Below are 13,065 nucleotides of genomic sequence, written 5' to 3' on the forward strand. Positions count from 1 at the left end.
AATGGAAGGTAAAAGATAGAAAGCCATAGATATTCTGCAGATAAGAAGTAAAGAAACTCAGACAAAGGTATTGGGAACTAAATGAGAAAGATACCTTCAAGAGACATTTGGAGGTAGAATTAATATGACTTAGTGAAGACTGTATTTCACCAACTTTAAGATGCACAATTTTGCATTTTAAAATTTCTGAAATCTTACAATGGATTTACAGGGTCTTATACTCAGTGAGGCACAGGTGGCTGTCATGACTTAATTATGTGAAAGTATAACTTCCAAAATGGTAATCATGACTAATATGAAGTTTTAATGTCTAAGATTTTTCAAATTCGTGAATTAAGGAAGCACCCATGAAGATGCTAAAACCAGTTCAAAGGAGAATTTCAAGAAGAAACATATAGGTAAGCTACGTGGAAGGCTGAAATTAATTTGCTAATAGATGCAAAATTGGTTCATCTCTTATAAAGCAATACCATACAATGAGTGGGCTCATCTTTTCAACTAGACAGAAATTTTATCTCCATCAGACAAAATGCATTTTCACGTCTACAAATAAAAATCACTTGCTGTATATTAGTTTATAACGACTTCACATCCACCTCAGTCGGGCTGAATAAGAGTCTAAGTAACAGAAAGACAAACACACATGCACACCTCCATAGGGTCAGATAGTCTAGAGAACAGAACGCCCACTAGACAAGCACTGCACCGAAAAGGATGCCCGGCCATCTTCTTTCTCGTTTCCAAGTCTGGGCACTGCTGTCTGACAGTGTTCAATGCCTGATCATGCTCCGTTATAAAAATCACCAACACCAAAACATAGCCATGAATAGGCGTCAGGGGTTTAGAGGGAAATCAGAGACCCAAGTAGGGTTCTCATCTACTGAAACCCCCAGGAAACAAATGGTTGCCTGGTAGGTTGGTGAAGCAGGTGTGTTTAGCAGCATTCCTGAACTTCAGTTGGTGGCTGAAGAGCTGATTTAAAAACTCAACAGCACATCAGTCAACTGGGTATAACTGACATCAATAGACTACTTCATCCAATAACAGGTGACTCATTCTTTACAAGCTCACATGGAACATTCACCAACATAGACCATATTCTGGGCTATAAAACACACCTAACCAAGTTTAAAAGACTAGAAATCACATAATGTCTGCTGTCATACCACAATGGGATAAAACTAGATATCAATAGGAGAAAGGTAACCGGAAATTTCCCCAACACTTGAACATCAAGTAACACACTTCTAACTACCACATGGAGCAAAAGAAAAATCTCAAGAAAAATTAATAAATATTTTGAACTAAATGAAAATAAAAATACAAGTTTCAAGATGTATGGGATGCAGCAAAGACGTGCTTAAAGAGCAAATCATAGCATTGAATGCATGTGTTAGAAAAGAAGATCTAAAATCAATAATCTAAGCTTCTCCATAAAGAAAAGTAGAAGAAAAGAGCAAATTAAATGCAAAGTAATCAGACAAAAGGAATAGTAAGATTAGAGCAGAAGTCAATGACATTGAAAATAGGGAATCAAAAGAAAAGAAATCAATGAAGCCAAAATCTGGTTTTTTGAAAAGACAGATAAATTAATAATTTTCTAGTCAGACTAAGAAAAATTAAAAGACTGAAGACACAAATTACTAATAAAAAATGAAAGGGGATGTCAGTAGAGATTCTAAGGACATTGAAAGCATAATAAAAGAAGATTATGAATACTTCTGTGCCCACACATTTGATAACCAGGAGGAAATGGACCAGTTCCCTGAAAGCCACAATCTGCCAGAACTCACACAAGGAGAAGCAGACAACCTGAATAGGCCTATATGTATAAAAGAAATGGAATCAACCATTAATAATATTCTAACAGAAAGCACCAGGCCCATATAGGTTCACTGGTAAAATTTTACCAAACATGTAAGGAAATAATTATATTATTCTCTATAATCTTTTGCAGAGGAAAGATGCAGATGGAATCTAACTTATTCTATTAAGCCTGCATTATCCTAACTCATAAACAAAGAGGAAAAAATTTTAAAAAGCATGAACTCAATATAAATCATAGACCTAAGTGATTTAATATATAGAATATAACAAAATGATAAAACATATAGAATATAACATAAAAGAAAATCTAGATGACCTTGGGTATGGTGATGACTTTGTAGATACTACACCAAAAGTATGATCCATGAAAAAGAATGACAAACTTGACTTCATTAAAATTAGAAGTGCCTGCTCTGGGCGGGGGGGGGGGGGGGGGGGGGGGGTCAATAGAATAAGAAGACAAGCCACAGACTGGGAGGCAATATTCGAAAAACATGCAACTGATAAAGGACTGTTGTCCAAAATGTGCAAAGCACTCTTAATACTAGCAAAAGTAAATGAAAAATCTGAATAAAAAATGGGCAAAAGACCTGAACAGACACCTCAACAAAAATAGAAAGATGAGAAATAAACACATGAAAAGACATTGTGCATCAGATGTCATCAAGGAATAGCAAATTAAAACAACGAGGTCCCGTTACACACCTATTAGAATGTCCAAAACACACCAAACGCTGGCGAGGACGTGGAGCAACAGGAAGTCTCACTCTTCACTGGTGGGAATGCAAACTGGTGCGGCCGCTCTGGAAGACAATTTGAAAGTCTTATAAAACTCAAAATATTCTTAAACTATCCAGCAATGACACTCCTTGGTATTTACCCAAATGAGTTAGCCATTTACAGCTACACAGAAACCTGCACACATATGTTTATAACAGCTTTATGCATAATTGCCAAAATTTGGAAGCAACCAAGATGTACCTCTCATGGGTGATGGATAGAGAAATTGTGGTCCATCCAGACAATGGGATATTATTGAGCTAAAAAGAAATGAGCTATAAAGCCATGGAAAGACATAAAGGAAACTAAAATGCATATAATTAACTGAAAAAAATCCCATCAGTAAATGCTACGTACTGGATTCCAGCTATATGACATTTAGGAAAAGTCAACACTATGGAGATGGGAAAAGATCAGTGAATGCTAGGGGTTAGAGGAGAGAAGGATGACTGGGCAGAGCACAGAGCAACTTAGGGCAATGAAAACACTCTGTGTGATACTGTGAATGATGGATACCCATGACTCCATTTGTCAAATTCCACGGAACGTATAACACCAAGGGTGAGCCATAAACGTTGAACTTTGGGAGATAATGATGTGTCAATGTACATTCATTGATGGTAATAAACGTATCCCTGTGTTGCGGGATGTCGATAGTGGGGGAGGGTATAGGTGTGTTCGGACCGGGAGTCCTTGGGAACTCTGTACTTTCTGTTCCACTTTGCTGTGAACATAAGACTGCTGTAAAAAGTAAAGTTTATTATTTTAAAAGAGAAAGAGATGGCTTAAGAGCTCAGCACCAACGGCTTAGCTCTTCCATGCACACTATATTACAATCACTCTAGGACTCAACTGAGTGTTAACATTCAGGACATTAACAATTTTCAATTCCAAAATTAGTTCAGAAAAGTATGACTTTGAAAGTTCAGTAGAAGTATCTTAGACAAATTATTTCCTCATATTTAGCTTTTAATGTTAAGGGCAAAAGTAACTGATGACAAAAATCAATGCCTATTTAAATGTGAATGTATAAAATTATATCCTGAGTAAGAAGAAAGCATTGTCTTAATTGCTTAATTGTAGGTTTTTATGCAATATAAAATATGCCATAATCACCAGCATCTTAGAATTAGATGAAATACAATAATGGCAGTGTAGTATAAGAGAGAGTGGTTCCTGAATAGGAATTTGGCTAATGATGGCGTCATAAACTATTTTTATGACTATAGAAAAAGGAATTTATGGGGAATATAAGTGAATTCCATTGATAAGCAAAATATATGATGGAGGTATCAAGTCAATCAACAATTAGAAATATGCCTGTGGATTTGAAAAGAAGTTAAGGGTTATAGATGTAGATTCAGGAGACATCAGAGGAAATGTGAATAAGATTGTACAGAAAAAGAAGGTAATGATAAATGAATAGAACTGAGGGTGAGATTTTAATTAAATGAGACATAGAAAATTAAGAACTACCTGGCATGTAATTGGCTAGTAGCTAGGGTTGGGTATGTTATCCAGGTCCCACTCACAGCCAGTCTTTATGAGCAACTGGTAGATCAACAGGCAATGAAATATTCTAATTGGCTGTGAGAGCTGGGTGATATTTTTCAAGCCATACTGATATATCAGGTATACTCACTATGCCCAATTAATATCCTAGTTGAAAAAATGAAAATACACTGTAAAAGTTGATTCTTGGTTTTTTTGGGGTTTTTTTTACTATACGTCCAGGGTATATATTTTTTGGTATATATGTGCATAATGCCTCTTTTTGAAATCACTCTGATTGTGTCCCTAACACCAAGTAGACTCGTATATTTCCATGTCAACACTTAACCATGATGCGCTCTAATTTCCTGCTCACTTGTCAGTTTACTCCCCTTTGAATCTATGGTCTATCTACTTGGCAGTAACAATGGAGAAAATATTTGGTAATAAAATTGGTGTCATTCTCATTCAAGTCCATATCCGTATTTTTATTTCACATTCTCCACCTATGATCATGTTCTTCCTACACAAATCCTCAGCGAAAGAAAAACTTTAACCCAATACTGATTCAGGGTTCTGAATTGAAGAGTCACAGTTTCTCTCTCTGTCCTGCAGGAAACATTTTTAGCTGATTCCAGCCCAGATTCCCAAACCTGACTCCAGAGAGTCTATCTCTAGCCATGTCTTTGCTTCAATCTTCCTACTGCTTAAGGTTTGAATTCTCATCTTGTTAATTCCAAAGTCAGGTAATAGCTTGGACAAGAAACCTTCCTTTGGCTATATCTCTAAGTGACCTTTAGGGGGTTCCTAGAGATAATTGGTGTCACCTATATTGACACCAAAACCCTTGCATTCTGCCAGTACAAGATGGCGGTATGAAGTCAAAAGTAGGAAGGAAATGGCAAACAATGTATGGAGAAAATCCTAAATCCTAAATCACAGGACATAACTAGATAAAGTTCTCAGGAATAATTCAAGTAGAGCTAGGTATAGAACTAGAATAGTCAGTGCGTGAGTTCAGATCAAAACCCTAAGAAGAGATTTGAAAACACTACATGGTCATTTGAAATAATATTGAAGGTCTGTGAGCTATTTTGATTATTTTTTTTTAAGTTTGACAATATTCAGCTACAATAAAAGAAACACCATTTTTTCACTTAATGGTGTTAAATTTGTTAATCCTGAAAAAAATCATTAGGGACCTTAGTTAAATAATAAATATACAAGGTTATTCTCAAATGAGAATAACATTGAAGCATTTATATTTACTGATTTCAAATAAAAAAGTTTACCTAGAAGGATTTTCTCATAGGTTTGGCATTTATTTGTAGTCATTAGCACTGGTATTAATTCTGATAGTAAGAATTATAATATTCTTATGATTCTAATATGATATTAAACAGAATATTCATCATAATTTTAATTCTACAGGAAAGGACTGCTTTCAAGTTTTTACCTCTTTGGACAAAACTGAAAGTGTTGGTCTATTCCAGCTGTCTGTAAAGTATTAGGAGCTTGTGTGGAGACACGCCCTCTGGAACTGGTATTTCTTTCTTTTATTTACTCAGTGATTCTTGGAGGAAGAGTCCCATCTTCTTAGCTTTATTTATCTATGAATATCTAAAATATAGAAGCACACAGGTCAAGAGAAAGATCCCAGCTCAAGAATTCAATAAAAGATCAAAATTTACAACCCTCCCCCACCTCCCAAAAAAATAATGGATGGAAATAAACTGGAGATCAGAGGTCACATGAGAGGCTAAACGCAGATGAAAACAGAGGTCACAAGGTTAGCTGCGTCCCACCACGGCTTTCAGTTCCCATTCCAAGGGCAAAGGAAGGTACTTGCACCCATTCCATTCCCTGAAGTTGAGGCAGCAAGAGCTCTAAGAAAAGCATTCTTGGGCTGGCCGAGTGGCGCGAGTAGCGTGTTGGTTAGGAGTTGGCTTGGGACACCAGCTCTGAGCAGCAGGGCCTGGGTTCGGATCGCAGATGAGTGCCAGTGATGCTGCGCCCTCAACAGCTAAGATGGTGAACAACAGCTTGACCTGGAGCTGAGCTGCTCTGAGTCAACCAGTAGGCTGCAGTGGGGCTGCAGTGGGCTGCCGTGAGTGGCCGTCCAATGGCTGGCGAGTGACTGCCTCACCCGGAAGAGCGCAGTGATAATACCGACATGGGCCAGGGAAGTGACGTCCTCAACTAGACTGAAGAACAAAAGGGCAGCAACTCTCTGTTCCCATTCCGATTCCCCAATGCTGTTCCCCTCCCCCAGTTCCCCAATAAAATCTTTAAAAAAAAAAATACCCTCATTCAATAAAACAAGATTTCTGAAAACTCCGTTAGTGTGTCAAGCCTGAAGCTCATTCAGAAAAATAAGAATGCATAAGCAACAGATTCACGGATGTTGCTCCAGTTTTTCAAGTTGAGACTAACTCAGCTCCAAGAACTTCAAAAACTGCCACTGACCTATGCCTTTCCTGCACTGCTCCAAAAACTCAGTCTCCGAGGCAATCTTAAGAGAAAACGCTTGGACACGATACTCATTTCTCTCTCCAAAGACACAGAACAAACTCTTTGCTGGCACAGCAGCCTCACTCACTGCTGTGTCTTCATCTGTATACTGGGAATAGTAATACTTGTCATGTAGGATTAATCGGTGTAATGTGCATAAAACACTTTGAGCTTCTCAGATAGAGGACTCCTTAAATATGACATATGAACATTAAAATGATTGCACGTAAAGGCACAGTTACTATACAACTGAAAATCTGGTGATCTTTTTCACTGATCCATGGATTATGGCGACATTTAATTACTATAAAGTGCATAGAATGTCTTTTCGAAATAAGAGCTGAAAAGACATTTTTTGGCTCAGGTGCTCGTGGAATATTTTCTTTATTCCAAGCCAAGTACAAAACATTATAAAGAACACTGAAAATGAGCTAATCTTCAGGGGTTATTCAGCACATATTAAGCATGCAACCTAGGGAATAGAGTTGTAGAAAGCTAAAACCTCCTCTTTCAAAAATGTCTACTACTTATTTATAGAAACACAACCGAGTGGCTCGCCCTGATTTTTTTCAGTCAAGAACTTCTTCTGGTTTTCTTCCCTCTCTGAATATATTCTTTGAATTTTTTCATCTAGCAGATGAACATTTATTACATAATGATGTCACTGCCTTTTTATTAATATGTGCTAATTGGTTCCTAATGAGTTAGAGATAATCAACATGGTTTTAAATGAAATTCTTACAATGGTAACAGCAACGGCAGGAACCTCAGCCAAAGAAAACAATATCCTTACTAGTTTATCCCATTGTGAGTAAGCATGCTTTTTTCCTGTTTATAGGAAAATGCAAATACCTTTAGTCGCTAAAACACTCTTCAGCCCAGACGACCCCAGTTTGGAAGTCAGTGCTACAAGAACCGAATTTGAAGTCAGGCTGAGAGCTCTTATAAGGAACACTTTTCTTAAACCACTGTTTAGGGCTTCAGAAGAGTCCAGCACTGTCTGAAGTGCAATAAATGTGCCAACTCTTAATCTCTACAACGGCCATGTGAGATAAGCTATTATTGTTATTCCCATTTTCACAGATGAGGAAACTGGGTAGGAAAGAAGTATTCTGATATAGGTCAGAAACCTGGATCTACATAAAGAAAGGAGGATCATCATATAATTAATAAATAAAGCATTCTCTACATGATGATTAGAAAAGCAATTCATATTAAACACCAAGTCATGATGCTCACAGATAGCTATCTAATCAGTATCCATTAAACATTGAAGTTGATTGAACTTCCACCTTCTCTTTGTATCTCTCCCAATGAGAAGGATAAAGAGCATGAGTTCAGCTTGAGGCACATCAAGCATGTCTTATCCCTCACTCTCCAACTCTTTCTCCAATCTACACCCAGTAATTATCGATACTAACTCCCCCACTCCACCTGCAGAGCTGGGCTGTCGGCAAACTCACCTAGAGGAGCTCTCAAGTTCAGTCATAAGGAATGTTTATCATTCTGAGCAGGTGAGGAACCATCCTTCCAGGCACTTGAATGTGGTGCTACAGGAGCACTGTGCTCTTTACACGCTTGTCCCCTTATCAATTACCACTATAAGGCAGACAGCACTATGAGGGTGGTGAGTGGTGGAAAGGAGAATAGAGCACACGCGGGATCTTAAGCATTCGTGAACCACAGTAGAAAGAATAAAAGGGATGTAAATGCAAAAGGTTTTTACTGTAATGTTTCCATAGGTCAAGTTGATCCACCCATAACAGCAACAAATGGCTCAAAAAATGCACCCATAAAGGCTGGCTGCACTATTTATATCCCAGGAGTCAAAACTTAAAGCAGCTATTTAAAAAATATTTTAATAGAAACTCAACTTTTCAACTCCAGGTATCAGAACATTTAGGGAGGGGATAAGACTTGGAAAGCCTCAGGGTTTTCCTTCCTTCCTTCCTTCCTTCCTTCCTTCCTTCCTTCCTTCCTAAATTCCTTCCTTCCTTCTTTCCTTCCTTCCTCTAGCCCTCTTTCCCTCTCTCTTTCCTTCCTACCTCCTTCCTTCCTTCCCCTCTCTTTTCTTTCTCCCTCTCTCCCTTTTTCTTCCTCCATTCCCTCTATCATTTCTTTTAATTTTCTTTACTTCTTGGAAAAGACTAGACACACCACTGGAAATGTCTGAAAGCTACTGTTCTTTTATTAAATAAAATAATAATTCAATATATCACAAATATCCTGCTTCCAATGTTTAAGCAACAGAATTAGTTTTTCCCTTCAATTCTATAGTATGTTATAGTCATAGGCAAGAAAGAGTAAGGAAGCATTATTTTAAAAAAATAAAAACACAATGTAAATTAAATACGAACATGTACAAACATTTTCCTTTTAATTGTTTGATCAAACACCTGATCAAAGTCATCAAGTGAAGCAATGCATTGCCTTTTATACACACTCCTGCTAATTATTATAAAATATATTTGAGTCCTGGCATTTACTATGTAATATTTTATGCATTGAAACTGTTTTAGAAATAAGACACTACAAGCTTTTGATTCGGTTGATAGTATACAGATTGCAACGTCACTGAATTCCAGCAACAGCGTGAAACATAATAAACATCTTAGCTTGAATGGCATGCATAGCCCCTATTTTATAATAATTACTTGCTGAACTCGCCTTGCTTTAAGGCGAGCATCATGACGATCTTTCAGAAACGTGAAAAAGCAGTTTGTTATTCTCGCCTACATTCTTGGGGTTTTTATAGGCCAGTTCATTTTGTCTCCACTGTGAAATACCTTAAAAGGTAACCTGGTATTCTGACTCTAGTCGTCATTTATTACGCCCGTTAATCTTGTAAAATTGCCCTCTGGATGTAATAATTTGCTATTCTTTTATTAGCCCTTCGTCGGCATACTGTGTTTATCATAAAGATGTCACCATTGTGATGCCTAGCAACCATTACAATGTTCTGGAGGTGTTTGCATATATTTTCCTGGGGGAGAGCGCTGCGCGGTCCCTGCATGGGAGAGCTGTCAGCCGATTGTGATGTGAGGAGATAAAAGGAGCCCCTGCTGCAGACTCCAACAAGCTCAAGTCCCGGCCTGAAAGCAGTGACTTGGGCATCACTATATCGTGTTAGAAAATGTGTCAATTATCACATGGACTGCCTCAGGGTATTGCCTGGGTCTGGGTCATAAAACCATCAAGACTGAAGGGGGAAAAAATTGATGAAGAAGTCAGTTGAATTAATTGATAACAAGGGCGCCTGGATAGGGAATGCTCATTGCCACCCGAGAGCCCCAAATTTTTGTCTGGGAAGCTTTCCCATGGATAGTCCCAGGAGGAAAGCGAAAGCTGTCTATCTCCTGCGACATAAAGTATGTATAACTGGCATTTGGGGCATTTCCTAAAAGCCGGTGGGTAGCTGTCAAACTAGTCAAAAATCCATAAAAATAAAAATAAAATCATGCTAATGATGTTACAGTTGTTTGCTATTATTGCTATTCTTAATATACAGTGCCACTGTTTACATGTGAATGCAATGGGGAGGACTGAAATCTGTAGCCTGGAGCCTAAGCCATGGATGGCGTATGCACATTTATGGAGGTTTCTGTGCAATTTACTTAGGGAAAGGGGGCAAGTACACATTTTCATACGTTTACAGTGGTTTCTGAGGTCCTTCAACGACCCCTTTTCAAACTTCCTGTTTTCCCCTTAAATTACCGAATTATGCATATATAGTTAAGGCTTTTGTATCAGACGAGTTGCTTTCAGGAATCACTATTTACTAGGTATCAGAATAAACTTTATCGAAACTGGTGGTCCACAGAAGATGGCAAAACTACCAATCAGGCAGTTTTATGGAAAAAAGTTAAGTTTTGTTAAAAAACTACAAAGTTTGTTGTTTTTTGTTGTTTGATGGACAATATTAAGTAGGTACTTTGCTCAAAGTATTCCAGCAGCCAGCCACACTCAGAGGTAACCAGGATGACTGCTTCTGAGATTTCCAAAGGAAACACATCATTCTTAAAGTACAGCATTAGAGCATTGGCACGGGCCACAAAGTTAAAGATTTAGCACTTTATTAGTGCTAAACAAAAAGCTTTCCTTGTACTCGATTTCAGTTTCATAAACAACATATGAAAAGGCATTACCTCTCTCACTTAAAATATAATAGGTGATATAGTTTTGATAATGATAGCAATGGTTATAGTGATGATGATAATTATGGGTGACATTTTGCAGTATAGATTTAGCTTCCTGCACTGGATGGTTTCTTCAAAACTAAAAAACAAACAAACCAAATTTTGCATTAGAAGAAACCATACCAGTAAAAACCAACTTCCTTCAAGTATTTCATGAATATTTCCATGTCTTCAATGTGAAGCATCTTCCCTCTACTGGCCAGCACTCCAGTGAAGTGCTGATTCTATTTTGGCATAATTGGTACCATTTTTTTCATCTGTGCAAAGTTGGACAGCAATACAAACTTCCATAGAGAGATTTTTAAACTTCTAATTTATACTCTATATGCCAGTAGAGATACAATAGGCTCTGCACCTGAAAACTTACCTTTGCCAGGTGCAAACTATATACGTAGTTGCTTATGTTATAGGAGCCTCAGGTTATGTATCTAAACGAAAATGTGTAATATGATAATACCTGCTCACCCTGCCTCATGGAACCAGTATGAAACCCAAATGGAACAATTGCTACTAAAATGTTTCAGAAACTGTGGTGTGCCACAAAATATTAGTTATAATTAGCCACATTAGGCTTAAATTAGTTTAGTCTATCACTATTATCTGTCACTACTATTTTCAAAATGCAGTCAATTATAAATTGCCTGGGATTTTTGAAACAGACCAAAAATCATCCTTTTGATAGCTAAATTAAACAAGAGAAGGGCTCTCCCAGATATAGATCAGGGTATCAATTTACAATGCTCTTTATCCTTTCTTGATTATGATTATAGGAATTTGCTCTGAAGCAGGATGGATTGTGAGGCTACTTCCCAAGTATAGGACAAACCCAAATCCTGGCCTGGACTACGTAATGTGAGCTGGAAGACAATTCAAGTTCTCCATCGTCAGAGTGATTCCAAAATAAAAGCAGAGTGGGGATTTTGTAATATGAAACCGTATTTCAGAGATAATATTACACCAGATTATATTTAAAAATACTAGCAATTGTCTCTGAGCACTAAAATTTCATTGGACCTGCTGTAATCACGTGGGGTGTAGAAAACACACATTCAAACTGACCTGAGTTTCCAGCTACAGTTTTCAATGCAGCGTTTCCTTTATCTCATTGCAACGAATTTATCTTCGAAGGATATCACAGGAAAGAAACAGCCAACTCTTCAAACAAGATAAATGGAAACTTTGTAATGAAAACCCCTGTGTCTCAGGTTTGCAACCAGACTCACTCATCTGTACGTGTGACATCATAACTCATGAAGAAGTACTGCCAGTAGAAGGAACATGTTCTCTTGGATAGTAAATAAAGCGTGTGCTGATAGCTGCCCTGGAGGCGACCCTCTTGGCCACAGCAGAAGTGCGTCTGAACTAGCTCTCCGATAACTGACAGAACGCAAATACAGATGGTCCCTGACTTAGGATTCTGTGACTCCATGATGGTGCAAGAATGATACTCATTCATTAGAAACCATACTTCGAATTTTGAATGTTGATCTTTTCCCAGGCTAGTGATATGCATTACGATACTCTCTTGTGGGGCTGGACAGCAGCAGGGAGCCACAGCTCCCAGTCGGCCAGGCGGTCACTAGAGTCCACGGCCGACACTCTACAACGTGCTGTGTTCCAGCGTGTTTGGATATTGTGTCTTGTGTTTTTGCATCCCATCATGCCTACACAACTCCCAGCTGTGTCTCCTACTGCTCGTGATTAGAAGAGGAAGGCAGTTACTCCTGAGATGAAACTGAAGATAACTGCCCAATTATAGGCTAATGTACATGTGCTGAGCATGTTTAAGGTAGGCTGGGGTACGGTACAATGTTCAGTAGGTTAGGTGTGTTAAAGCATTTTTAACTTATGATATTTTCAACTTATAATGGGTTTATTGGGACGTAACCCCATTGTAAGTTGAGAAGCATCTGCCATTCAATTAGTAGGAAATACAACATGGTTTATTAGTTGGAATTAAATTCATCTCGAGTGATAGAAACCCAGAATAAAAGTGAATACAGTAAAGCCATGTTTTTCACTCTTTCACATAAAGTCTGAGGATCTGAAGCTCAGGGCTCTAATGCGTTTCAAAATTAAAAGTACTCTGGGGGCCGGCCGAGGGGCGCGATGGTTAAGAACTGGCTTGGGACGGCAGAGGGCCCCGGTTCGGATCCCACATACGAGGGCCAGTGACACTGCCCTCTACAGCTAAGATGCTGAACAACAGCTCAACCTGGAGCTGGGCTGCTGTGAGTCGCCAGTGACGGCGTAGGCTGCA

The sequence above is a fragment of the Hipposideros armiger genome, unplaced genomic scaffold, assembly GCF_001890085.2.
Source record: "Hipposideros armiger isolate ML-2016 unplaced genomic scaffold, ASM189008v1 scaffold_170, whole genome shotgun sequence".
In the NCBI taxonomy this organism is placed as follows: domain Eukaryota; kingdom Metazoa; phylum Chordata; class Mammalia; order Chiroptera; family Hipposideridae; genus Hipposideros; species Hipposideros armiger.